Source organism: Eleutherodactylus coqui, chromosome 7, assembly GCF_035609145.1.
Source record: "Eleutherodactylus coqui strain aEleCoq1 chromosome 7, aEleCoq1.hap1, whole genome shotgun sequence".
Taxonomy (NCBI): domain Eukaryota; kingdom Metazoa; phylum Chordata; class Amphibia; order Anura; family Eleutherodactylidae; genus Eleutherodactylus; species Eleutherodactylus coqui.
In genome coordinates this window covers 49,445,923-49,471,857 of record NC_089843.1, presented here as the reverse complement: position 1 = coordinate 49,471,857, position 25,935 = coordinate 49,445,923, and the positions used below count along the sequence as shown (strand labels likewise).

Here is a 25,935-nt window from a genome sequence, read left to right as displayed (position 1 = left end):
AAGCTAGCCTGTCAGAAGTGGGATTCGAACCCACGCCTCCAGAGGAGACTGCGACCTGAACGCAGCGCCTCAGACCGCTCGGCCATCCTGACTTTTATGTGGCAGTATGCTTTGGCGCTTCGTGGTGATACCAGACATCATGGTAAGCGTTAAGCATAAAATTGAGGCACTTGTCAACATCTGCAAGTCTGCACTTGCGCAGAACAGAGCAACTTTGCCGCTCCTCAAACAGACCCCCGCTGGAATCCCAATCCATGATGCGTAAGAGCAAACACGGAGGAAAGCTTGAAGGACTTTTTCTACCTTTCTTCAAGTTGCTGGTTTAGAAGCAGGATTTTGACATCAGCCTAGTATGTGTATATATGTTTCTTCAGATATATCCTATCAGAACCCTGAAAAAGAAACCTGAGTGGTTTCCAAAGCTTGCAGCAACATCAATTGACCATTCAAAGGAATCTTATCTGCAAGGTTAATTAGCTTCTCTCCCCGAGAACAAGCATATTATGTTCTACTGGCTAACGGGGTTCCAATGTTCCTTTTGAGCATCAGCCTAGAAGTTAGGCACCAGTGAGAATGAAACTCACACCCCGTGGTTTAACCAGACCAGTGGCCTATGAAGCAGGAAGAAAAGGGATTGGCGTGGTGTTTTTTTCCCCTTTCTGAGGGCACTTGTCAACATCTGCAAGTCTGCACTTGCGCAGAACAGAGCAACTTTGCCGCTCCTCAAACAGACCCCCGCTGGAATCCCAATCCATGATGCGTAAGAGCAAACACGGAGGAAAGCTTGAAGGACTTTTTCTACCTTTCTTCAAGTTGCTGGTTTAGAAGCAGGATTTTGACATCAGCCTAGTATGTGTATAAATGTTTCTTCAGATATATCCTATCAGAACCCTGAAAAAGAAACCTGAGTGGTTTCCAAAGCTTGCAGCAACATCAATTGACCATTCAAAGGAATCTTATCTGCAAGGTTAATTAGCTTCTCTCCCCGAGTATGTGTATAAATGTTTCTTCAGATATATCCTATCAGAACCCTGAAAAAGAAACCTGAGTGGTTTCCAAAGCTTGCAGCAACATCAATTGACCATTCAAAGGAATCTTATCTGCAAGGTTAATTAGCTTCTCTCCCCGAGAACAAGCATATTATGTTCTACTGGCTAACGGGGTTCCAATGTTCCTTTTGAGCATCAGCCTAGAAGTTAGGCACCAGTGAGAATGAAACTCACACCCCGTGGTTTAACCAGACCAGTGGCCTATGAAGCAGGAAGAAAAGGGATTGGCGTGGTGTTTTTTTCCCCTTTCTGATGGAGCGTTTCTTGTTCCTCAAACTGCTTTCAAAGTTGACTTCGGGAGCCCTGAGAAAAATGGCCTTGCTTAATATTTAAGGAAAAGCTAGCCTCCTTTCTGATGGAGGGTTTCTTGTTCCTCAAACTGCTTTCAAAGTTGACTTCGGGGGGACTTCGAGCCCTGAGAAAAATGGCCTTGCTTAATATTTAAGGAAAAGCTAGCCTGTCAGAAGTGGGATTCGAACCCACGCCTCCAGAGGAGACTGCGACCTGAACCCAGCGCCTTAGACCGCTCGGCCATCCTGACTTTCATGGGGCAGTATGCTTTGGCGCTTCGTGGTGATACCAGACATCATGGTAAGCGTTAAGCATAAAATTGAGGCACTTGTCAACATCTGCAAGTCTGCACTTGCGCAGAACAGAGCAACTTTGCCGCTCCTCAAACAGACCCCCGCTGGAATCCCAATCCATGATGCGTAAGAGCAAACACGGAGGAAAGCTTGAAGGACTTTTTCTACCTTTCTTCAAGTTGCTGGTTTAGAAGCAGGATTTTGACATCAGCCTAGTATGTGTATAAATGTTTCTTCAGATATATCCTATCAGAACCCTGAAAAAGAAACCTGAGTGGTTTCCAAAGCTTGCAGCAACATCAATTGACCATTCAAAGGAATCTTATCTGCAAGGTTAATTAGCTTCTCTCCCCGAGAACAAGCATATTATGTTCTACTGGCTAACGGGGTTCCAATGTTCCTTTTGAGCATCAGCCTAGAAGTTAGGCACCAGTGAGAATGAAACTCACACCCCGTGGTTTAACCAGACCAGTGGCCTATGAAGCAGGAAGAAAAGGGATTGGCGTGGTGTTTTTTTCCCCTTTCTGAGGGCACTTGTCAACATCTGCAAGTCTGCACTTGCGCAGAACAGAGCAACTTTGCCGCTCCTCAAACAGACCCCCGCTGGAATCCCAATCCATGATGCGTAAGAGCAAACACGGAGGAAAGCTTGAAGGACTTTTTCTACCTTTCTTCAAGTTGCTGGTTTAGAAGCAGGATTTTGACATCAGCCTAGTATGTGTATAAATGTTTCTTCAGATATATCCTATCAGAACCCTGAAAAAGAAACCTGAGTGGTTTCCAAAGCTTGCAGCAACATCAATTGACCATTCAAAGGAATCTTATCTGCAAGGTTAATTAGCTTCTCTCCCCGAGTATGTGTATAAATGTTTCTTCAGATATATCCTATCAGAACCCTGAAAAAGAAACCTGAGTGGTTTTCAAAGCTTGCAGCAACATCAATTGACCATTCAAAGGAATCTTATCTGCAAGGTTAATTAGCTTCTCTCCCCGAGAACAAGCATATTATGTTCTACTGGCTAACGGGGTTCCAATGTTCCTTTTGAGCATCAGCCTAGAAGTTAGGCACCAGTGAGAATGAAACTCACACCCCGTGGTTTAACCAGACCAGTGGCCTATGAAGCAGGAAGAAAAGGGATTGGCGTGGTGTTTTTTCCCCTTTCTGATGGAGCGTTTCTTGTTCCTCAAACTGCTTTCAAAGTTGACTTCGGGAGCCCTGAGAAAAATGGCCTTGCTTAATATTTAAGGAAAAGCTAGCCTCCTTTCTGATGGAGGGTTTCTTGTTCCTCAAACTGCTTTCAAAGTTGACTTCGGGGGGACTTCGAGCCCTGAGAAAAATGGCCTTGCTTAATATTTAAGGAAAAGCTAGCCTGTCAGAAGTGGGATTCGAACCCATGCCTCCAGAGGAGAATGCGACCTGAACGCAGCGCCTTAGACCGCTCGGCCATCCTGACTTTCATGGGGCAGTATGCTTTGGCGCTTCGTGGTGATACCAGACATCATGGTAAGCGTTAAGCATAAAATTGAGGCACTTGTCAACATCTGCAAGTCTGCACTTGCGCAGAACAGAGCAACTTTGCCGCTCCTCAAACAGACCCCGCTGGAATCCCAATCCATGATGCGTAAGAGCAAACACGGAGGAAAGCTTGAAGGACTTTTTCTACCTTTCTTCAAGTTGCTGGTTTAGAAGCAGGATTTTGACATCAGCCTAGTATGTGTATAAATGTTTCTTCAGATATATCCTATCAGAACCCTGAAAAAGAAACCTGAGTGGTTTCCAAAGCTTGCAGCAACATCAATTGACCATTCAAAGGAATCTTATCTGCAAGGTTAATTAGCTTCTCTCCCCGAGAACAAGCATATTATGTTCTACTGGCTAACGGGGTTCCAATGTTCCTTTTGAGCATCAGCCTAGAAGTTAGGCACCAGTGAGAATGAAACTCACACCCCGTGGTTTAACCAGACCAGTGGCCTATGAAGCAGGAAGAAAAGGGATTGGCGTGGTGTTTTTTTCCCCTTTCTGAGGGCACTTGTCAACATCTGCAAGTCTGCACTTGCGCAGAACAGAGCAACTTTGCCGCTCCTCAAACAGACCCCCGCTGGAATCCCAATCCATGATGCGTAAGAGCAAACACGGAGGAAAGCTTGAAGGACTTTTTCTACCTTTCTTCAAGTTGCTGGTTTAGAAGCAGGATTTTGACATCAGCCTAGTATGTGTATAAATGTTTCTTCAGATATATCCTATCAGAACCCTGAAAAAGAAACCTGAGTGGTTTCCAAAGCTTGCAGCAACATCAATTGACCATTCAAAGGAATCTTATCTGCAAGGTTAATTAGCTTCTCTCCCCGAGTATGTGTATAAATGTTTCTTCAGATATATCCTATCAGAACCCTGAAAAAGAAACCTGAGTGGTTTCCAAAGCTTGCAGCAACATCAATTGACCATTCAAAGGAATCTTATCTGCAAGGTTAATTAGCTTCTCTCCCCGAGAACAAGCATATTATGTTCTACTGGCTAACGGGGTTCCAATGTTCCTTTTGAGCATCAGCCTAGAAGTTAGGCACCAGTGAGAATGAAACTCACACCCCGTGGTTTAACCAGACCAGTGGCCTATGAAGCAGGAAGAAAAGGGATTGGCGTGGTGTTTTTTTCCCCTTTCTGATGGAGCGTTTCTTGTTCCTCAAACTGCTTTCAAAGTTGACTTCGGGAGCCCTGAGAAAAATGGCCTTGCTTAATATTTAAGGAAAAGCTAGCCTCCTTTCTGATGGAGGGTTTCTTGTTCCTCAAACTGCTTTCAAAGTTGACTTCGGGGGGACTTCGAGCAAAATGGCCTTGCTTAATATTTAAGGAAAAGCTAGCCTGTCAGAAGTGGGATTCGAACCCACGCCTCCAGAGGAGAATGCGACCTGAACGCAGCGCCTTAGACCGCTCGGCCATCCTGACTTTCATGGGGCAGTATGCTTTGGCGCTTCGTGGTGATACCAGACATCATGGTAAGCGTTAAGCATAAAATTGAGGCACTTGTCAACATCTGCAAGTCTGCACTTGCGCAGAACAGAGCAACTTTGCCGCTCCTCAAACAGACCCCGCTGGAATCCCAATCCATGATGCGTAAGAGCAAACACGGAGGAAAGCTTGAAGGACTTTTTCTACCTTTCTTCAAGTTGCTGGTTTAGAAGCAGGATTTTGACATCAGCCTAGTATGTGTATAAATGTTTCTTCAGATATATCCTATCAGAACCCTGAAAAAGAAACCTGAGTGGTTTCCAAAGCTTGCAGCAACATCAATTGACCATTCAAAGGAATCTTATCTGCAAGGTTAATTAGCTTCTCTCCCCGAGTATGTGTATAAATGTTTCTTCAGATATATCCTATCAGAACCCTGAAAAAGAAACCTGAGTGGTTTCCAAAGCTTGCAGCAACATCAATTGACCATTCAAAGGAATCTTATCTGCAAGGTTAATTAGCTTCTCTCCCCGAGAACAAGCATATTATGTTCTACTGGCTAACGGGGTTCCAATGTTCCTTTTGAGCATCAGCCTAGAAGTTAGGCACCAGTGAGAATGAAACTCACACCCCGTGGTTTAACCAGACCAGTGGCCTATGAAGCAGGAAGAAAAGGGATTGGCGTGGTGTTTTTTTCCCCTTTCTGATGGAGCGTTTCTTGTTCCTCAAACTGCTTTCAAAGTTGACTTCGGGAGCCCTGAGAAAAATGGCCTTGCTTAATATTTAAGGAAAAGCTAGCCTCCTTTCTTGTTCCTCAAACTGCTTTCAAAGTTGACTTCGGGGGGACTTCGAGCCCTGAGAAAAATGGCCTTGCTTAATATTTAAGGAAAAGCTAGCCTGTCAGAAGTGGGATTCGAACCCACGCCTCCAGAGGAGACTGCGACCTGAACGCAGCGCCTCAGACCGCTCGGCCATCCTGACTTTCATGTGGCAGTATGCTTTGGCGCTTCGTGGTGATACCAGACATCATGGTAAGCGTTAAGCATAAAATTGAGGCACTTGTCAACATCTGCAAGTCTGCACTTGCGCAGAACAGAGCAACTTTGCCGCTCCTCAAACAGACCCCCGCTGGAATCCCAATCCATGATGCGTAAGAGCAAACACGGAGGAAAGCTTGAAGGACTTTTTCTACCTTTCTTCAAGTTGCTGGTTTAGAAGCAGGATTTTGACATCAGCCTAGTATGTGTATAAATGTTTCTTCAGATATATCCTATCAGAACCCTGAAAAAGAAACCTGAGTGGTTTCCAAAGCTTGCAGCAACATCAATTGACCATTCAAAGGAATCTTATCTGCAAGGTTAATTAGCTTCTCTCCCCGAGAACAAGCATATTATGTTCTACTGGCTAACGGGGTTCCAATGTTCCTTTTGAGCATCAGCCTAGAAGTTAGGCACCAGTGAGAATGAAACTCACACCCCGTGGTTTAACCAGACCAGTGGCCTATGAAGCAGGAAGAAAAGGGATTGGCGTGGTGTTTTTTTCCCCTTTCTGAGGGCACTTGTCAACATCTGCAAGTCTGCACTTGCGCAGAACAGAGCAACTTTGCCGCTCCTCAAACAGACCCCCGCTGGAATCCCAATCCATGATGCGTAAGAGCAAACACGGAGGAAAGCTTGAAGGACTTTTTCTACCTTTCTTCAAGTTGCTGGTTTAGAAGCAGGATTTTGACATCAGCCTAGTATGTGTATAAATGTTTCTTCAGATATATCCTATCAGAACCCTGAAAAAGAAACCTGAGTGGTTTCCAAAGCTTGCAGCAACATCAATTGACCATTCAAAGGAATCTTATCTGCAAGGTTAATTAGCTTCTCTCCCCGAGAACAAGCATATTATGTTCTACTGGCTAACGGGGTTCCAATGTTCCTTTTGAGCATCAGCCTAGAAGTTAGGCACCAGTGAGAATGAAACTCACACCCCGTGGTTTAACCAGACCAGTGGCCTATGAAGCAGGAAGAAAAGGGATTGGTGTGGTGTTTTTTTCCCCTTTCTGATGGAGCGTTTCTTGTTCCTCAAACTGCTTTCAAAGTTGACTTCGGGAGCCCTGAGAAAAATGGCCTTGCTTAATATTTAAGGAAAAGCTAGCCTCCTTTCTGATGGAGGGTTTCTTGTTCCTCAAACTGCTTTCAAAGTTGACTTCGGGGGGACTTCGAGCCCTGAGAAAAATGGCCTTGCTTAATATTTAAGGAAAAGCTAGCCTCCTTTCTGATGGAGGGTTTCTTGTTCCTCAAACTGCTTTCAAAGTTGACTTCGGGGGGACTTCGAGCCCTGAGAAAAATGGCCTTGCTTAATATTTAAGGAAAAGCTAGCCTGTCAGAAGTGGGATTCGAACCCACGCCTCCAGAGGAGACTGCGACCTGAACGCAGCGCCTCAGACCGCTCGGCCATCCTGACTTTCATGTGGCAGTATGCTTTGGCGCTTCGTGGTGATACCAGACATCATGGTAAGCGTTAAGCATAAAATTGAGGCACTTGTCAACATCTGCAAGTCTGCACTTGCGCAGAACAGAGCAACTTTGCCGCTCCTCAAACAGACCCCCGCTGGAATCCCAATCCATGATGCGTAAGAGCAAACACGGAGGAAAGCTTGAAGGACTTTTTCTACCTTTCTTCAAGTTGCTGGTTTAGAAGCAGGATTTTGACATCAGCCTAGTATGTGTATAAATGTTTCTTCAGATATATCCTATCAGAACCCTGAAAAAGAAACCTGAGTGGTTTCCAAAGCTTGCAGCAACATCAATTGACCATTCAAAGGAATCTTATCTGCAAGGTTAATTAGCTTCTCTCCCCGAGAACAAGCATATTATGTTCTACTGGCTAACGGGGTTCCAATGTTCCTTTTGAGCATCAGCCTAGAAGTTAGGCACCAGTGAGAATGAAACTCACACCCCGTGGTTTAACCAGACCAGTGGCCTATGAAGCAGGAAGAAAAGGGATTGGCGTGGTGTTTTTTTCCCCTTTCTGAGGGCACTTGTCAACATCTGCAAGTCTGCACTTGCGCAGAACAGAGCAACTTTGCCGCTCCTCAAACAGAGCCCCGCTGGAATCCCAATCCATGATGCGTAAGAGCAAACACGGAGGAAAGCTTGAAGGACTTTTTCTACCTTTCTTCAAGTTGCTGGTTTAGAAGCAGGATTTTGACATCAGCCTAGTATGTGTATAAATGTTTCTTCAGATATATCCTATCAGAACCCTGAAAAAGAAACCTGAGTGGTTTCCAAAGCTTGCAGCAACATCAATTGACCATTCAAAGGAATCTTATCTGCAAGGTTAATTAGCTTCTCTCCCCGAGAACAAGCATATTATGTTCTACTGGCTAACGGGGTTCCAATGTTCCTTTTGAGCATCAGCCTAGAAGTTAGGCACCAGTGAGAATGAAACTCACACCCCGTGGTTTAACCAGACCAGTGGCCTATGAAGCAGGAAGAAAAGGGATTGGCGTGGTGTTTTTTTCCCCTTTCTGATGGAGCGTTTCTTGTTCCTCAAACTGCTTTCAAAGTTGACTTCGGGAGCCCTGAGAAAAATGGCCTTGCTTAATATTTAAGGAAAAGCTAGCCTCCTTTCTGATGGAGGGTTTCTTGTTCCTCAAACTGCTTTCAAAGTTGACTTCGGGGGGACTTCGAGCCCTGAGAAAAATGGCCTTGCTTAATATTTAAGGAAAAGCTAGCCTGTCAGAAGTGGGATTCGAACCCACGCCTCCAGAGGAGACTGCGACCTGAACGCAGCGCCTTAGACCGCTCGGCCATCCTGACTCTCATGTGGCAGTATGCTTTGGCGCTTCGTGGTGATACTAGACATCATGGTAAGCGTTAAGCATAAAATTGAGGCACTTGTCAACATCTGCAAGTCTGCACTTGCGCAGAACAGAGCAACTTTGCCGCTCCTCAAACAGACCCCCGCTGGAATCCCAATCCATGATGCGTAAGAGCAAACACGGAGGAAAGCTTGAAGGACTTTTTCTACCTTTCTTCAAGTTGCTGGTTTAGAAGCAGGATTTTGACATCAGCCTAGTATGTGTATAAATGTTTCTTCAGATATATCCTATCAGAACCCTGAAAAAGAAACCTGAGTGGTTTCCAAAGCTTGCAGCAACATCAATTGACCATTCAAAGGAATCTTATCTGCAAGGTTAATTAGCTTCTCTCCCCGAGAACAAGCATATTATGTTCTACTGGCTAACGGGGTTCCAATGTTCCTTTTGAGCATTAGCCTAGAAGTTAGGCACCAGTGAGAATGAAACTCACACCCCGTGGTTTAACCAGACCAGTGGCCTATGAAGCAGGAAGAAAAGGGATTGGCGTGGTGTTTTTTTCCCCTTTCTGAGGGCACTTGTCAACATCTGCAAGTCTGCACTTGCGCAGAACAGAGCAACTTTGCCGCTCCTCAAACAGACCCCCGCTGGAATCCCAATCCATGATGCGTAAGAGCAAACACGGAGGAAAGCTTGAAGGACTTTTTCTACCTTTCTTCAAGTTGCTGGTTTAGAAGCAGGATTTTGACATCAGCCTAGTATGTGTATAAATGTTTCTTCAGATATATCCTATCAGAACCCTGAAAAAGAAACCTGAGTGGTTTCCAAAGCTTGCAGCAACATCAATTGACCATTCAAAGGAATCTTATCTGCAAGGTTAATTAGCTTCTCTCCCCGAGTATGTGTATAAATGTTTCTTCAGATATATCCTATCAGAACCCTGAAAAAGAAACCTGAGTGGTTTCCAAAGCTTGCAGCAACATCAATTGACCATTCAAAGGAATCTTATCTGCAAGGTTAATTAGCTTCTCTCCCCGAGAACAAGCATATTATGTTCTACTGGCTAACGGGGTTCCAATGTTCCTTTTGAGCATCAGCCTAGAAGTTAGGCACCAGTGAGAATGAAACTCACACCCCGTGGTTTAACCAGACCAGTGGCCTATGAAGCAGGAAGAAAAGGGATTGGCGTGGTGTTTTTTCCCCCTTTCTGATGGAGCGTTTCTTGTTCCTCAAACTGCTTTCAAAGTTGACTTCGGGAGCCCTGAGAAAAATGGCCTTGCTTAATATTTAAGGAAAAGCTAGCCTCCTTTCTGATGGAGGGTTTCTTGTTCCTCAAACTGCTTTCAAAGTTGACTTCGGGGGGACTTCGAGCCCTGAGAAAAATGGCCTTGCTTAATATTTAAGGAAAAGTGGGATTCGAACCCACGCCTCCAGAGGAGACTGCGACCTGAACGCAGCGCCTCAGACCGCTCGGCCATCCTGACTTTCATGTGGCAGTATGCTTTGGCGCTTCGTGGTGATACCAGACATCATGGTAAGCGTTAAGCATAAAATTGAGGCACTTGTCAACATCTGCAAGTCTGCACTTGCGCAGAACAGAGCAACTTTGCCGCTCCTCAAACAGACCCCCGCTGGAATCCCAATCCATGATGCGTAAGAGCAAACACGGAGGAAAGCTTGAAGGACTTTTTCTACCTTTCTTCAAGTTGCTGGTTTAGAAGCAGGATTTTGACATCAGCCTAGTATGTGTATAAATGTTTCTTCAGATATATCCTATCAGAACCCTGAAAAAGAAACCTGAGTGGTTTCCAAAGCTTTGAGCAACATCAATTGACCATTCAAAGGAATCTTATCTGCAAGGTTAATTAGCTTCTCTCCCCGAGAACAAGCATATTATGTTCTACTGGCTAACGGGGTTCCAATGTTCCTTTTGAGCATCAGCCTAGAAGTTAGGCACCAGTGAGAATGAAACTCACACCCCGTGGTTTAACCAGACCAGTGGCCTATGAAGCAGGAAGAAAAGGGATTGGCGTGGTGTTTTTTTCCCCTTTCTGAGGGCACTTGTCAACATCTGCAAGTCTGCACTTGCGCAGAACAGAGCAACTTTGCCGCTCCTCAAACAGACCCCCGCTGGAATCCCAATCCATGATGCGTAAGAGCAAACACGGAGGAAAGCTTGAAGGACTTTTTCTACCTTTCTTCAAGTTGCTGGTTTAGAAGCAGGATTTTGACATCAGCCTAGTATGTGTATAAATGTTTCTTCAGATATATCCTATCAGAACCCTGAAAAAGAAACCTGAGTGGTTTCCAAAGCTTGCAGCAACATCAATTGACCATTCAAAGGAATCTTATCTGCAAGGTTAATTAGCTTCTCTCCCCGAGAACAAGCATATTATGTTCTACTGGCTAACGGGGTTCCAATGTTCCTTTTGAGCATCAGCCTAGAAGTTAGGCACCAGTGAGAATGAAACTCACACCCCGTGGTTTAACCAGACCAGTGGCCTATGAAGCAGGAAGAAAAGGGATTGGCGTGGTGTTTTTTTCCCCTTTCTGATGGAGCGTTTCTTGTTCCTCAAACTGCTTTCAAAGTTGACTTCGGGAGCCCTGAGAAAAATGGCCTTGCTTAATATTTAAGGAAAAGCTAGCCTCCTTTCTGATGGAGGGTTTCTTGTTCCTCAAACTGCTTTCAAAGTTGACTTCGGGGGGACTTCGAGCCCTGAGAAAAATGGCCTTGCTTAATATTTAAGGAAAAGCTAGCCTGTCAGAAGTGGGATTCGAACCCACGCCTCCAGAGGAGACTGCGACCTGAACGCAGCGCCTTAGACCGCTCGGCCATCCTGACTCTCATGTGGCAGTATGCTTTGGCGCTTCGTGGTGATACTAGACATCATGGTAAGCGTTAAGCATAAAATTGAGGCACTTGTCAACATCTGCAAGTCTGCACTTGCGCAGAACAGAGCAACTTTGCCGCTCCTCAAACAGACCCCCGCTGGAATCCCAATCCATGATGCGTAAGAGCAAACACGGAGGAAAGCTTGAAGGACTTTTTCTACCTTTCTTCAAGTTGCTGGTTTAGAAGCAGGATTTTGACATCAGCCTAGTATGTGTATAAATGTTTCTTCAGATATATCCTATCAGAACCTTGAAAAAGAAACCTGAGTGGTTTCCAAAGCTTGCAGCAACATCAATTGACCATTCAAAGGAATCTTATCTGCAAGGTTAATTAGCTTCTCTCCCCGAGAACAAGCATATTATGTTCTACTGGCTAACGGGGTTCCAATGTTCCTTTTGAGCATCAGCCTAGAAGTTAGGCACCAGTGAGAATGAAACTCACACCCCGTGGTTTAACCAGACCAGTGGCCTATGAAGCAGGAAGAAAAGGGATTGGCGTGGTGTTTTTTTCCCCTTTCTGAGGGCACTTGTCAACATCTGCAAGTCTGCACTTGCGCAGAACAGAGCAACTTTGCCGCTCCTCAAACAGACCCCCGCTGGAATCCCAATCCATGATGCGTAAGAGCAAACACGGAGGAAAGCTTGAAGGACTTTTTCTACCTTTCTTCAAGTTGCTGGTTTAGAAGCAGGATTTTGACATCAGCCTAGTATGTGTATAAATGTTTCTTCAGATATATCCTATCAGAACCCTGAAAAAGAAACCTGAGTGGTTTCCAAAGCTTGCAGCAACATCAATTGACCATTCAAAGGAATCTTATCTGCAAGGTTAATTAGCTTCTCTCCCCGAGTATGTGTATAAATGTTTCTTCAGATATATCCTATCAGAACCCTGAAAAAGAAACCTGAGTGGTTTCCAAAGCTTGCAGCAACATCAATTGACCATTCAAAGGAATCTTATCTGCAAGGTTAATTAGCTTCTCTCCCCGAGAACAAGCATATTATGTTCTACTGGCTAACGGGGTTCCAATGTTCCTTTTGAGCATCAGCCTAGAAGTTAGGCACCAGTGAGAATGAAACTCACACCCCGTGGTTTAACCAGACCAGTGGCCTATGAAGCAGGAAGAAAAGGGATTGGCGTGGTGTTTTTTTCCCCTTTCTGATGGAGCGTTTCTTGTTCCTCAAACTGCTTTCAAAGTTGACTTCGGGAGCCCTGAGAAAAATGGCCTTGCTTAATATTTAAGGAAAAGCTAGCCTCCTTTCTGATGGAGGGTTTCTTGTTTCTCAAACTGCTTTCAAAGTTGACTTCGGGGGGACTTCGAGCCCTGAGAAAAATGGCCTTGCTTAATATTTAAGGAAAAGCTAGCCTGTCAGAAGTGGGATTCGAACCCACGCCTCCAGAGGAGACTGCGACCTGAACGCAGCGCCTCAGACCGCTCGGCCATCCTGACTTTCATGTGGCAGTATGCTTTGGCGCTTCGTGGTGATACCAGACATCATGGTAAGCGTTAAGCATAAAATTGAGGCACTTGTCAACATCTGCAAGTCTGCACTTGCGCAGAACAGAGCAACTTTGCCGCTCCTCAAACAGACCCCCGCTGGAATCCCAATCCATGATGCGTAAGAGCAAACACGGAGGAAAGCTTGAAGGACTTTTTCTACCTTTCTTCAAGTTGCTGGTTTAGAAGCAGGATTTTGACATCAGCCTAGTATGTGTATAAATGTTTCTTCAGATATATCCTATCAGAACCCTGAAAAAGAAACCTGAGTGGTTTCCAAAGCTTTGAGCAACATCAATTGACCATTCAAAGGAATCTTATCTGCAAGGTTAATTAGCTTCTCTCCCCGAGAACAAGCATATTATGTTCTACTGGCTAACGGGGTTCCAATGTTCCTTTTGAGCATCAGCCTAGAAGTTAGGCACCAGTGAGAATGAAACTCACACCCCGTGGTTTAACCAGACCAGTGGCCTATGAAGCAGGAAGAAAAGGGATTGGCGTGGTGTTTTTTTCCCCTTTCTGAGGGCACTTGTCAACATCTGCAAGTCTGCACTTGCGCAGAACAGAGCAACTTTGCCGCTCCTCAAACAGACCCCCGCTGGAATCCCAATCCATGATGCGTAAGAGCAAACACGGAGGAAAGCTTGAAGGACTTTTTCTACCTTTCTTCAAGTTGCTGGTTTAGAAGCAGGATTTTGACATCAGCCTAGTATGTGTATAAATGTTTCTTCAGATATATCCTATCAGAACCTTGAAAAAGAAACCTGAGTGGTTTCCAAAGCTTGCAGCAACATCAATTGACCATTCAAAGGAATCTTATCTGCAAGGTTAATTAGCTTCTCTCCCCGAGAACAAGCATATTATGTTCTACTGGCTAACGGGGTTCCAATGTTCCTTTTGAGCATCAGCCTAGAAGTTAGGCACCAGTGAGAATGAAACTCACACCCCGTGGTTTAACCAGACCAGTGGCCTATGAAGCAGGAAGAAAAGGGATTGGCGTGGTGTTTTTTTCCCCTTTCTGAGGGCACTTGTCAACATCTGCAAGTCTGCACTTGCGCAGAACAGAGCAACTTTGCCGCTCCTCAAACAGACCCCCGCTGGAATCCCAATCCATGATGCGTAAGAGCAAACACGGAGGAAAGCTTGAAGGACTTTTTCTACCTTTCTTCAAGTTGCTGGTTTAGAAGCAGGATTTTGACATCAGCCTAGTATGTGTATAAATGTTTCTTCAGATATATCCTATCAGAACCCTGAAAAAGAAACCTGAGTGGTTTCCAAAGCTTGCAGCAACATCAATTGACCATTCAAAGGAATCTTATCTGCAAGGTTAATTAGCTTCTCTCCCCGAGTATGTGTATAAATGTTTCTTCAGATATATCCTATCAGAACCCTGAAAAAGAAACCTGAGTGGTTTCCAAAGCTTGCAGCAACATCAATTGACCATTCAAAGGAATCTTATCTGCAAGGTTAATTAGCTTCTCTCCCCGAGAACAAGCATATTATGTTCTACTGGCTAACGGGGTTCCAATGTTCCTTTTGAGCATCAGCCTAGAAGTTAGGCACCAGTGAGAATGAAACTCACACCCCGTGGTTTAACCAGACCAGTGGCCTATGAAGCAGGAAGAAAAGGGATTGGCGTGGTGTTTTTTTCCCCTTTCTGATGGAGCGTTTCTTGTTCCTCAAACTGCTTTCAAAGTTGACTTCGGGAGCCCTGAGAAAAATGGCCTTGCTTAATATTTAAGGAAAAGCTAGCCTCCTTTCTGATGGAGGGTTTCTTGTTTCTCAAACTGCTTTCAAAGTTGACTTCGGGGGGACTTCGAGCCCTGAGAAAAATGGCCTTGCTTAATATTTAAGGAAAAGCTAGCCTGTCAGAAGTGGGATTCGAACCCACGCCTCCAGAGGAGACTGCGACCTGAACGCAGCGCCTCAGACCGCTCGGCCATCCTGACTTTCATGTGGCAGTATGCTTTGGCGCTTCGTGGTGATACCAGACATCATGGTAAGCGTTAAGCATAAAATTGAGGCACTTGTCAACATCTGCAAGTCTGCACTTGCGCAGAACAGAGCAACTTTGCCGCTCCTCAAACAGACCCCCGCTGGAATCCCAATCCATGATGCGTAAGAGCAAACACGGAGGAAAGCTTGAAGGACTTTTTCTACCTTTCTTCAAGTTGCTGGTTTAGAAGCAGGATTTTGACATCAGCCTAGTATGTGTATAAATGTTTCTTCAGATATATCCTATCAGAACCCTGAAAAAGAAACCTGAGTGGTTTCCAAAGCTTTGAGCAACATCAATTGACCATTCAAAGGAATCTTATCTGCAAGGTTAATTAGCTTCTCTCCCCGAGAACAAGCATATTATGTTCTACTGGCTAACGGGGTTCCAATGTTCCTTTTGAGCATCAGCCTAGAAGTTAGGCACCAGTGAGAATGAAACTCACACCCCGTGGTTTAACCAGACCAGTGGCCTATGAAGCAGGAAGAAAAGGGATTGGCGTGGTGTTTTTTTCCCCTTTCTGAGGGCACTTGTCAACATCTGCAAGTCTGCACTTGCGCAGAACAGAGCAACTTTGCCGCTCCTCAAACAGACCCCCGCTGGAATCCCAATCCATGATGCGTAAGAGCAAACACGGAGGAAAGCTTGAAGGACTTTTTCTACCTTTCTTCAAGTTGCTGGTTTAGAAGCAGGATTTTGACATCAGCCTAGTATGTGTATAAATGTTTCTTCAGATATATCCTATCAGAACCCTGAAAAAGAAACCTGAGTGGTTTCCAAAGCTTGCAGCAACATCAATTGACCATTCAAAGGAATCTTATCTGCAAGGTTAATTAGCTTCTCTCCCCGAGAACAAGCATATTATGTTCTACTGGCTAACGGGGTTCCAATGTTCCTTTTGAGCATCAGCCTAGAAGTTAGGCACCAGTGAGAATGAAACTCACACCCCGTGGTTTAACCAGACCAGTGGCGTATGAAGCAGGAAGAAAAGGGATTGGCGTGGTGTTTTTTTCCCCTTTCTGATGGAGCGTTTCTTGTTCCTCAAACTGCTTTCAAAGTTGACTTCGGGAGCCCTGAGAAAAATGGCCTTGCTTAATATTTAAGGAAAAGCTAGCCTCCTTTCTGATGGAGGGTTTCTTGTTCCTCAAACTGCTTTCAAAGTTGACTTCGGGGGGACTTCGAGCCCTGAGAAAAATGGCCTTGCTTAATATTTAAGGAAAAGCTAGCCTGTCAGAAGTGGGATTCGAACCCACGCCTCCAGAGGAGACTGCGACCTGAACGCAGCGCCTTAGACCGCTCGGCCATCCTGACTCTCATGTGGCAGTATGCTTTGGCGCTTCGTGGTGATACTAGACATCATGGTAAGCGTTAAGCATAAAATTGAGGCACTTGTCAACATCTGCAAGTCTGCACTTGCGCAGAACAGAGCAACTTTGCCGCTCCTCAAACAGACCCCCGCTGGAATCCCAATCCATGATGCGTAAGAGCAAACACGGAGGAAAGCTTGAAGGACTTTTTCTACCTTTCTTCAAGTTGCTGGTTTAGAAGCAGGATTTTGACATCAGCCTAGTATGTGTATAAATGTTTCTTCAGATATATCCTATCAGAACCTTGAAAAAGAAACCTGAGTGGTTTCCAAAGCTTGCAGCAACATCAATTGACCATTCAAAGGAATCTTATCTGCAAGGTTAATTAGCTTCTCTCCCCGAGAACAAGCATATTATGTTCTACTGGCTAACGGGGTTCCAATGTTCCTTTTGAGCATCAGCCTAGAAGTTAGGCACCAGTGAGAATGAAACTCACACCCCGTGGTTTAACCAGACCAGTGGCCTATGAAGCAGGAAGAAAAGGGATTGGCGTGGTGTTTTTTTCCCCTTTCTGAGGGCACTTGTCAACATCTGCAAGTCTGCACTTGCGCAGAACAGAGCAACTTTGCCGCTCCTCAAACAGACCCCCGCTGGAATCCCAATCCATGATGCGTAAGAGCAAACACGGAGGAAAGCTTGAAGGACTTTTTCTACCTTTCTTCAAGTTGCTGGTTTAGAAGCAGGATTTTGACATCAGCCTAGTATGTGTATAAATGTTTCTTCAGATATATCCTATCAGAACCCTGAAAAAGAAACCTGAGTGGTTTCCAAAGCTTGCAGCAACATCAATTGACCATTCAAAGGAATCTTATCTGCAAGGTTAATTAGCTTCTCTCCCCGAGTATGTGTATAAATGTTTCTTCAGATATATCCTATCAGAACCCTGAAAAAGAAACCTGAGTGGTTTCCAAAGCTTGCAGCAACATCAATTGACCATTCAAAGGAATCTTATCTGCAAGGTTAATTAGCTTCTCTCCCCGAGAACAAGCATATTATGTTCTACTGGCTAACGGGGTTCCAATGTTCCTTTTGAGCATCAGCCTAGAAGTTAGGCACCAGTGAGAATGAAACTCACACCCCGTGGTTTAACCAGACCAGTGGCCTATGAAGCAGGAAGAAAAGGGATTGGCGTGGTGTTTTTTTCCCCTTTCTGATGGAGCGTTTCTTGTTCCTCAAACTGCTTTCAAAGTTGACTTCGGGAGCCCTGAGAAAAATGGCCTTGCTTAATATTTAAGGAAAAGCTAGCCTCCTTTCTGATGGAGGGTTTCTTGTTTCTCAAACTGCTTTCAAAGTTGACTTCGGGGGGACTTCGAGCCCTGAGAAAAATGGCCTTGCTTAATATTTAAGGAAAAGCTAGCCTGTCAGAAGTGGGATTCGAACCCACGCCTCCAGAGGAGACTGCGACCTGAACGCAGCGCCTTAGACCGCTCGGCCATCCTGACTCTCATGTGGCAGTATGCTTTGGCGCTTCGTGGTGATACTAGACATCATGGTAAGCGTTAAGCATAAAATTGAGGCACTTGTCAACATCTGCAAGTCTGCACTTGCGCAGAACAGAGCAACTTTGCCGCTCCTCAAACAGACCCCCGCTGGAATCCCAATCCATGATGCGTAAGAGCAAACACGGAGGAAAGCTTGAAGGACTTTTTCTACCTTTCTTTAAGTTGCTGGTTTAGAAGCAGGATTTTGACATCAGCCTAGTATGTGTATAAATGTTTCTTCAGATATATCCTATCAGAACCCTGAAAAAGAAACCTGAGTGGTTTCCAAAGCTTGCAGCAACATCAATTGACCATTCAAAGGAATCTTATCTGCAAGGTTAATTAGCTTCTCTCCCCGAGAACAAGCATATTATGTTCTACTGGCTAACGGGGTTCCAATGTTCCTTTTGAGCATCAGCCTAGAAGTTAGGCACCAGTGAGAATGAAACTCACACCCCGTGGTTTAACCAGACCAGTGGCCTATGAAGCAGGAAGAAAAGGGATTGGCGTGGTGTTTTTTTCCCCTTTCTGAGGGCACTTGTCAACATCTGCAAGTCTGCACTTGCGCAGAACAGAGCAACTTTGCCGCTCCTCAAACAGACCCCCGCTGGAATCCCAATCCATGATGCGTAAGAGCAAACACGGAGGAAAGCTTGAAGGACTTTTTCTACCTTTCTTCAAGTTGCTGGTTTAGAAGCAGGATTTTGACATCAGCCTAGTATGTGTATAAATGTTTCTTCAGATATATCCTATCAGAACCCTGAAAAAGAAACCTGAGTGGTTTCCAAAGCTTGCAGCAACATCAATTGACCATTCAAAGGAATCTTATCTGCAAGGTTAATTAGCTTCTCTCCCCGAGTATGTGTATAAATGTTTCTTCAGATATATCCTATCAGAACCCTGAAAAAGAAACCTGAGTGGTTTCCAAAGCTTGCAGCAACATCAATTGACCATTCAAAGGAATCTTATCTGCAAGGTTAATTAGCTTCTCTCCCCGAGAACAAGCATATTATGTTCTACTGGCTAACGGGGTTCCAATGTTCCTTTTGAGCATCAGCCTAGAAGTTAGGCACCAGTGAGAATGAAACTCACACCCCGTGGTTTAACCAGACCAGTGGCCTATGAAGCAGGAAGAAAAGGGATTGGCGTGGTGTTTTTTTCCCCTTTCTGATGGAGCGTTTCTTGTTCCTCAAACTGCTTTCAAAGTTGACTTCGGGAGCCCTGAGAAAAATGGCCTTGCTTAATATTTAAGGAAAAGCTAGCCTCCTTTCTGATGGAGGGTTTCTTGTTCCTCAAACTGCTTTCAAAGTTGACTTCGGGGGGACTTCGAGCCCTGAGAAAAATGGCCTTGCTTAATATTTAAGGAAAAGCTAGCCTGTCAGAAGTGGGATTCGAACCCACGCCTCCAGAGGAGACTGCGACCTGAACGCAGCGCCTTAGACCGCTCGGCCATCCTGACTCTCATGTGGCAGTATGCTTTGGCGCTTCGTGGTGATACTAGACATCATGGTAAGCGTTAAGCATAAAATTGAGGCACTTGTCAACATCTGCAAGTCTGCACTTGCGCAGAACAGAGCAACTTTGCCGCTCCTCAAACAGACCCCCGCTGGAATCCCAATCCATGATGCGTAAGAGCAAACACGGAGGAAAGCTTGAAGGACTTTTTCTACCTTTCTTTAAGTTGCTGGTTTAGAAGCAGGATTTTGACATCAGCCTAGTATGTGTATAAATGTTTCTTCAGATATATCCTATCAGAACCCTGAAAAAGAAACCTGAGTGGTTTCCAAAGCTTGCAGCAACATCAATTGACCATTCAAAGGAATCTTATCTGCAAGGTTAATTAGCTTCTCTCCCCGAGAACAAGCATATTATGTTCTACTGGCTAACGGGGTTCCAATGTTCCTTTTGAGCATCAGCCTAGAAGTTAGGCACCAGTGAGAATGAAACTCACACCCCGTGGTTTAACCAGACCAGTGGCCTATGAAGCAGGAAGAAAAGGGATTGGCGTGGTGTTTTTTTCCCCTTTCTGAGGGCACTTGTCAACATCTGCAAGTCTGCACTTGCGCAGAACAGAGCAACTTTGCCGCTCCTCAAACAGACCCCCGCTGGAATCCCAATCCATGATGCGTAAGAGCAAACACGGAGGAAAGCTTGAAGGACTTTTTCTACCTTTCTTCAAGTTGCTGGTTTAGAAGCAGGATTTTGACATCAGCCTAGTATGTGTATAAATGTTTCTTCAGATATATCCTATCAGAACCCTGAAAAAGAAACCTGAGTGGTTTCCAAAGCTTGCAGCAACATCAATTGACCATTCAAAGGAATCTTATCTGCAAGGTTAATTAGCTTCTCTCCCCGAGAACAAGCATATTATGTTCTACTGGCTAACGGGGTTCCAATGTTCCTTTTGAGCATCAGCCTAGAAGTTAGGCACCAGTGAGAATGAAACTCACACCCCGTGGTTTAACCAGACCAGTGGCCTATGAAGCAGGAAGAAAAGGGATTGGCGTGGTGTTTTTTTCCCCTTTCTGAGGGCACTTGTCAACATCTGCAAGTCTGCACTTGCGCAGAACAGAGCAACTTTGCCGCTCCTCAAACAGACCCCCGCTGGAATCCCAATCCATGATGCGTAAGAGCAAACACGGAGGAAAGCTTGAAGGACTTTTTCTACCTTTCTTCAAGTTGCTGGTTTAGAAGCAGGATTTTGACATCAGCCTAGTATGTGTATAAATGTTTCTTCAGATATATCCTATCAGAACCCTGAAAAAGAAACCTGAGTGGTTTCCAAAGCTTGCAGCAACATCAATTGACCATTCAAAGGAATCTTATCTGCAAGGTTAATTAGCTTCTCTCCCCGAGTATGTGTATAAATGTTTCTTCAGATATATCCTATCAGAACCCTGAAAAAGAAACCTGAGTGGTTTCCAAAGCTTGCAGCAACATCAATTGACCATTCAAAGGAATCTTATCTGCAAGGTTAATTAGCTTCTCTCCCCGAGAACAAGCATATTATGTTCTACTGGCTAACGGGGTTCCAATGTTCCTTTTGAGCATCAGCCTAGAAGTTAGGCACCAGTGAGAATGAAACTCACACCCCGTGGTTTAACCAGACCAGTGGCCTATGAAGCAGGAAGAAAAGGGATTGGCGTGGTGTTTTTTTCCCCTTTCTGATGGAGCGTTTCTTGTTCCTCAAACTGCTTTCAAAGTTGACTTCGGGAGCCCTGAGAAAAATGGCCTTGCTTAATATTTAAGGAAAAGCTAGCCTCCTTTCTGATGGAGGGTTTCTTGTTTCTCAAACTGCTTTCAAAGTTGACTTCGGGGGGACTTCGAGCCCTGAGAAAAATGGCCTTGCTTAATATTTAAGGAAAAGCTAGCCTGTCAGAAGTGGGATTCGAACCCACGCCTCCAGAGGAGACTGCGACCTGAACGCAGCGCCTTAGACCGCTCGGCCATCCTGACTCTCATGTGGCAGTATGCTTTGGCGCTTCGTGGTGATACTAGACATCATGGTAAGCGTTAAGCATAAAATTGAGGCACTTGTCAACATCTGCAAGTCTGCACTTGCGCAGAACAGAGCAACTTTGCCGCTCCTCAAACAGACCCCCGCTGGAATCCCAATCCATGATGCGTAAGAGCAAACACGGAGGAAAGCTTGAAGGACTTTTTCTACCTTTCTTTAAGTTGCTGGTTTAGAAGCAGGATTTTGACATCAGCCTAGTATGTGTATAAATGTTTCTTCAGATATATCCTATCAGAACCCTGAAAAAGAAACCTGAGTGGTTTCCAAAGCTTGCAGCAACATCAATTGACCATTCAAAGGAATCTTATCTGCAAGGTTAATTAGCTTCTCTCCCCGAGAACAAGCATATTATGTTCTACTGGCTAACGGGGTTCCAATGTTCCTTTTGAGCATCAGCCTAGAAGTTAGGCACCAGTGAGAATGAAACTCACACCCCGTGGTTTAACCAGACCAGTGGCCTATGAAGCAGGAAGAAAAGGGATTGGCGTGGTGTTTTTTTCCCCTTTCTGAGGGCACTTGTCAACATCTGCAAGTCTGCACTTGCGCAGAACAGAGCAACTTTGCCGCTCCTCAAACAGACCCCCGCTGGAATCCCAATCCATGATGCGTAAGAGCAAACACGGAGGAAAGCTTGAAGGACTTTTTCTACCTTTCTTCAAGTTGCTGGTTTAGAAGCAGGATTTTGACATCAGCCTAGTATGTGTATAAATGTTTCTTCAGATATATCCTATCAGAACCCTGAAAAAGAAACCTGAGTGGTTTCCAAAGCTTGCAGCAACATCAATTGACCATTCAAAGGAATCTTATCTGCAAGGTTAATTAGCTTCTCTCCCCGAGTATGTGTATAAATGTTTCTTCAGATATATCCTATCAGAACCCTGAAAAAGAAACCTGAGTGGTTTCCAAAGCTTGCAGCAACATCAATTGACCATTCAAAGGAATCTTATCTGCAAGGTTAATTAGCTTCTCTCCCCGAGAACAAGCATATTATGTTCTACTGGCTAACGGGGTTCCAATGTTCCTTTTGAGCATCAGCCTAGAAGTTAGGCACCAGTGAGAATGAAACTCACACCCCGTGGTTTAACCAGACCAGTGGCCTATGAAGCAGGAAGAAAAGGGATTGGCGTGGTGTTTTTTTCCCCTTTCTGATGGAGCGTTTCTTGTTCCTCAAACTGCTTTCAAAGTTGACTTCGGGAGCCCTGAGAAAAATGGCCTTGCTTAATATTTAAGGAAAAGCTAGCCTCCTTTCTGATGGAGGGTTTCTTGTTCCTCAAACTGCTTTCAAAGTTGACTTCGGGGGGACTTCGAGCCCTGAGAAAAATGGCCTTGCTTAATATTTAAGGAAAAGCTAGCCTGTCAGAAGTGGGATTCGAACCCACGCCTCCAGAGGAGACTGCGACCTGAACGCAGCGCCTTAGACCGCTCGGCCATCCTGACTCTCATGTGGCAGTATGCTTTGGCGCTTCGTGGTGATACTAGACATCATGGTAAGCGTTAAGCATAAAATTGAGGCACTTGTCAACATCTGCAAGTCTGCACTTGCGCAGAACAGAGCAACTTTGCCGCTCCTCAAACAGACCCCCGCTGGAATCCCAATCCATGATGCGTAAGAGCAAACACGGAGGAAAGCTTGAAGGACTTTTTCTACCTTTCTTTAAGTTGCTGGTTTAGAAGCAGGATTTTGACATCAGCCTAGTATGTGTATAAATGTTTCTTCAGATATATCCTATCAGAACCCTGAAAAAGAAACCTGAGTGGTTTCCAAAGCTTGCAGCAACATCAATTGACCATTCAAAGGAATCTTATCTGCAAGGTTAATTAGCTTCTCTCCCCGAGAACAAGCATATTATGTTCTACTGGCTAACGGGGTTCCAATGTTCCTTTTGAGCATCAGCCTAGAAGTTAGGCACCAGTGAGAATGAAACTCACACCCCGTGGTTTAACCAGACCAGTGGCCTATGAAGCAGGAAGAAAAGGGATTGGCGTGGTGTTTTTTTCCCCTTTCTGAGGGCACTTGTCAACATCTGCAAGTCTGCACTTGCGCAGAACAGAGCAACTTTGCCGCTCCTCAAACAGACCCCCGCTGGAATCCCAATCCATGATGCGTAAGAGCAAACACGGAGGAAAGCTTGAAGGACTTTTTCTACCTTTCTTCAAGTTGCTGGTTTAGAAGCAGGATTTTGACATCAGCCTAGTATGTGTATAAATGTTTCTTCAGATATATCCTATCAGAACCCTGAAAAAGAAACCTGAGTGGTTTCCAAAGCTTGCAGCAACATCAATTGACCATTCAAAGGAATCTTATCTGCAAGGTTAATTAGCTTCTCTCCCCGAGAACAAGCATATTATGTTCTACTGGCTAACGGGGTTCCAATGTTCCTTTTGAGCATCAGCCTAGAAGTTAGGCACCAGTGAGAATGAAACTCACACCCCGTGGTTTAACCAGACCAGTGGCCTATGAAGCAGGAAGAAAAGGGATTGGCGTGGTGTTTTTTTCCCCTTTCTGAGGGCACTTGTCAACATCTGCAAGTCTGCACTTGCGCAGAACAGAGCAACTTTGCCGCTCCTCAAACAGACCCCCGCTGGAATCCCAATCCATGATGCGTAAGAGCAAACACGGAGGAAAGCTTGAAGGACTTTTTCTACCTTTCTTCAAGTTGCTGGTTTAGAAGCAGGATTTTGACATCAGCCTAGTATGTGTATAAATGTTTCTTCAGATATATCCTATCAGAACCCTGAAAAAGAAACCTGAGTGGTTTCCAAAGCTTGCAGCAACATCAATTGACCATTCAAAGGAATCTTATCTGCAAGGTTAATTAGCTTCTCTCCCCGAGTATGTGTATAAATGTTTCTTCAGATATATCCTATCAGAACCCTGAAAAAGAAACCTGAGTGGTTTCCAAAGCTTGCAGCAACATCAATTGACCATTCAAAGGAATCTTATCTGCAAGGTTAATTAGCTTCTCTCCCCGAGAACAAGCATATTATGTTCTACTGGCTAACGGGGTTCCAATGTTCCTTTTGAGCATCAGCCTAGAAGTTAGCGTTTCTTGTTCCTCAAACTGCTTTCAAAGTTGACTTCGGGAGCCCTGAGAAAAATGGCCTTGCTTAATATTTAAGGAAAAGCTAGCCTCCTTTCTGATGGAGGGTTTCTTGTTCCTCAAACTGCTTTCAAAGTTGACTTCGGGGGGACTTCGAGCCCTGAGAAAAATGGCCTTGCTTAATATTTAAGGAAAAGCTAGCCTGTCAGAAGTGGGATTCGAACCCACGCCTCCAGAGGAGACTGCGACCTGAACGCAGCGCCTTAGACCGCTCGGCCATCCTGACTCTCATGTGGCAGTATGCTTTGGCGCTTCGTGGTGATACTAGACATCATGGTAAGCGTTAAGCATAAAATTGAGGCACTTGTCAACATCTGCAAGTCTGCACTTGCGCAGAACAGAGCAACTTTGCCGCTCCTCAAACAGACCCCCGCTGGAATCCCAATCCATGATGCGTAAGAGCAAACACGGAGGAAAGCTTGAAGGACTTTTTCTACCTTTCTTCAAGTTGCTGGTTTAGAAGCAGGATTTTGACATCAGCCTAGTATGTGTATAAATGTTTCTTCAGATATATCCTATCAGAACCCTGAAAAAGAAACCTGAGTGGTTTCCAAAGCTTGCAGCAACATCAATTGACCATTCAAAGGAATCTTATCTGCAAGGTTAATTAGCTTCTCTCCCCGAGAACAAGCATATTATGTTCTACTGGCTAACGGGGTTCCAATGTTCCTTTTGAGCATCAGCCTAGAAGTTAGGCACCAGTGAGAATGAAACTCACACCCCGTGGTTTAACCAGACCAGTGGCCTATGAAGCAGGAAGAAAAGGGATTGGCGTGGTGTTTTTTTCCCCTTTCTGATGGAGGGTTTCTCGTTCCTCAAACTGCTTTCAAAGTTGACTTCGGGAGCCCTGAGAAAAATGGCCTTGCTTAATATTTAAGGAAAAGCTAGCCTGTCAGAAGTGGGATTCGAACCCACGCCTCCAGAGGAGACTGCGACCTGAACGCAGCGCCTTAGACCGCTCGGCCATCCTGACTTTCATGGGGCAGTATGCTTTGGCGCTTCGTGGTGATACTAGACATCATGGTAAGCGTTAAGCATAAAATTGAGGCACTTGTCAACATCTGCAAGTCTGCACTTGCGCAGAACAGAGCAACTTTGCCGCTCCTCAAACAGACCCCCGCTGGAATCCCAATCCATGATGCGTAAGAGCAAACACGGAGGAAAGCTTGAAGGACTTTTTCTACCTTTCTTCAAGTTGCTGGTTTAGAAGCAGGATTTTGACATCAGCCTAGTATGTGTATAAATGTTTCTTCAGATATATCCTATCAGAACCCTGAAAAAGAAACCTGAGTGGTTTCCAAAGCTTGCAGCAACATCAATTGACCATTCAAAGGAATCTTATCTGCAAGGTTAATTAGCTTCTCTCCCCGAGAACAAGCATATTATGTTCTACTGGCTAACGGGGTTCCAATGTTCCTTTTGAGCATCAGCCTAGAAGTTAGGCACCAGTGAGAATGAAACTCACACCCCGTGGTTTAACCAGACCAGTGGCCTATGAAGCAGGAAGAAAAGGGATTGGCGTGGTGTTTTTTTCCCCTTTCTGAGGGCACTTGTCAACATCTGCAAGTCTGCACTTGCGCAGAACAGAGCAACTTTGCCGCTCCTCAAACAGACCCCCGCTGGAATCCCAATCCATGATGCGTAAGAGCAAACACGGAGGAAAGCTTGAAGGACTTTTTCTACCTTTCTTCAAGTTG

At 44.9% G+C, this 25,935-nt stretch overlaps 16 non-coding genes across 16 annotated transcripts; all 16 read right to left on the bottom strand.

Annotated features, from left to right (window-relative positions):
• Positions 1 to 9: 9 nt before the first annotated feature.
• Positions 10 to 92, bottom strand: TRNAL-CAG (transfer RNA leucine (anticodon CAG)). Its single transcript has one exon. It is a non-coding gene; the product is annotated as a tRNA-Leu (tRNA).
• Positions 93 to 1,507: 1,415 nt separating this feature from the next.
• TRNAL-CAG (transfer RNA leucine (anticodon CAG)) lies at positions 1,508 to 1,590 on the bottom strand. Its single transcript has one exon. It is a non-coding gene; the product is annotated as a tRNA-Leu (tRNA).
• A 2,904-nt stretch (positions 1,591 to 4,494) lies between these two features.
• Positions 4,495 to 4,577, bottom strand: TRNAL-CAG (transfer RNA leucine (anticodon CAG)). Its single transcript has one exon. It is a non-coding gene; the product is annotated as a tRNA-Leu (tRNA).
• Positions 4,578 to 5,478: 901 nt separating this feature from the next.
• On the bottom strand, positions 5,479 to 5,561 carry TRNAL-CAG (transfer RNA leucine (anticodon CAG)). Its single transcript has one exon. It is a non-coding gene; the product is annotated as a tRNA-Leu (tRNA).
• Positions 5,562 to 6,948: 1,387 nt separating this feature from the next.
• On the bottom strand, positions 6,949 to 7,031 carry TRNAL-CAG (transfer RNA leucine (anticodon CAG)). The gene has a single exon. It is a non-coding gene; the product is annotated as a tRNA-Leu (tRNA).
• Positions 7,032 to 8,306: 1,275 nt separating this feature from the next.
• TRNAL-CAG (transfer RNA leucine (anticodon CAG)) lies at positions 8,307 to 8,389 on the bottom strand. The gene has a single exon. It is a non-coding gene; the product is annotated as a tRNA-Leu (tRNA).
• Positions 8,390 to 11,147: 2,758 nt separating this feature from the next.
• On the bottom strand, positions 11,148 to 11,230 carry TRNAL-CAG (transfer RNA leucine (anticodon CAG)). The gene has a single exon. It is a non-coding gene; the product is annotated as a tRNA-Leu (tRNA).
• Positions 11,231 to 12,645: 1,415 nt separating this feature from the next.
• TRNAL-CAG (transfer RNA leucine (anticodon CAG)) lies at positions 12,646 to 12,728 on the bottom strand. Its single transcript has one exon. It is a non-coding gene; the product is annotated as a tRNA-Leu (tRNA).
• A 1,914-nt stretch (positions 12,729 to 14,642) lies between these two features.
• Positions 14,643 to 14,725, bottom strand: TRNAL-CAG (transfer RNA leucine (anticodon CAG)). The gene has a single exon. It is a non-coding gene; the product is annotated as a tRNA-Leu (tRNA).
• Positions 14,726 to 16,000: 1,275 nt separating this feature from the next.
• Positions 16,001 to 16,083, bottom strand: TRNAL-CAG (transfer RNA leucine (anticodon CAG)). The gene has a single exon. It is a non-coding gene; the product is annotated as a tRNA-Leu (tRNA).
• A 1,415-nt stretch (positions 16,084 to 17,498) lies between these two features.
• On the bottom strand, positions 17,499 to 17,581 carry TRNAL-CAG (transfer RNA leucine (anticodon CAG)). Its single transcript has one exon. It is a non-coding gene; the product is annotated as a tRNA-Leu (tRNA).
• Positions 17,582 to 18,996: 1,415 nt separating this feature from the next.
• TRNAL-CAG (transfer RNA leucine (anticodon CAG)) lies at positions 18,997 to 19,079 on the bottom strand. The gene has a single exon. It is a non-coding gene; the product is annotated as a tRNA-Leu (tRNA).
• Positions 19,080 to 20,993: 1,914 nt separating this feature from the next.
• Positions 20,994 to 21,076, bottom strand: TRNAL-CAG (transfer RNA leucine (anticodon CAG)). The gene has a single exon. It is a non-coding gene; the product is annotated as a tRNA-Leu (tRNA).
• Positions 21,077 to 22,491: 1,415 nt separating this feature from the next.
• Positions 22,492 to 22,574, bottom strand: TRNAL-CAG (transfer RNA leucine (anticodon CAG)). Its single transcript has one exon. It is a non-coding gene; the product is annotated as a tRNA-Leu (tRNA).
• Positions 22,575 to 24,381: 1,807 nt separating this feature from the next.
• On the bottom strand, positions 24,382 to 24,464 carry TRNAL-CAG (transfer RNA leucine (anticodon CAG)). The gene has a single exon. It is a non-coding gene; the product is annotated as a tRNA-Leu (tRNA).
• A 664-nt stretch (positions 24,465 to 25,128) lies between these two features.
• On the bottom strand, positions 25,129 to 25,211 carry TRNAL-CAG (transfer RNA leucine (anticodon CAG)). Its single transcript has one exon. It is a non-coding gene; the product is annotated as a tRNA-Leu (tRNA).
• Between the last annotated feature and the right edge of the window lie 724 nt (positions 25,212 to 25,935).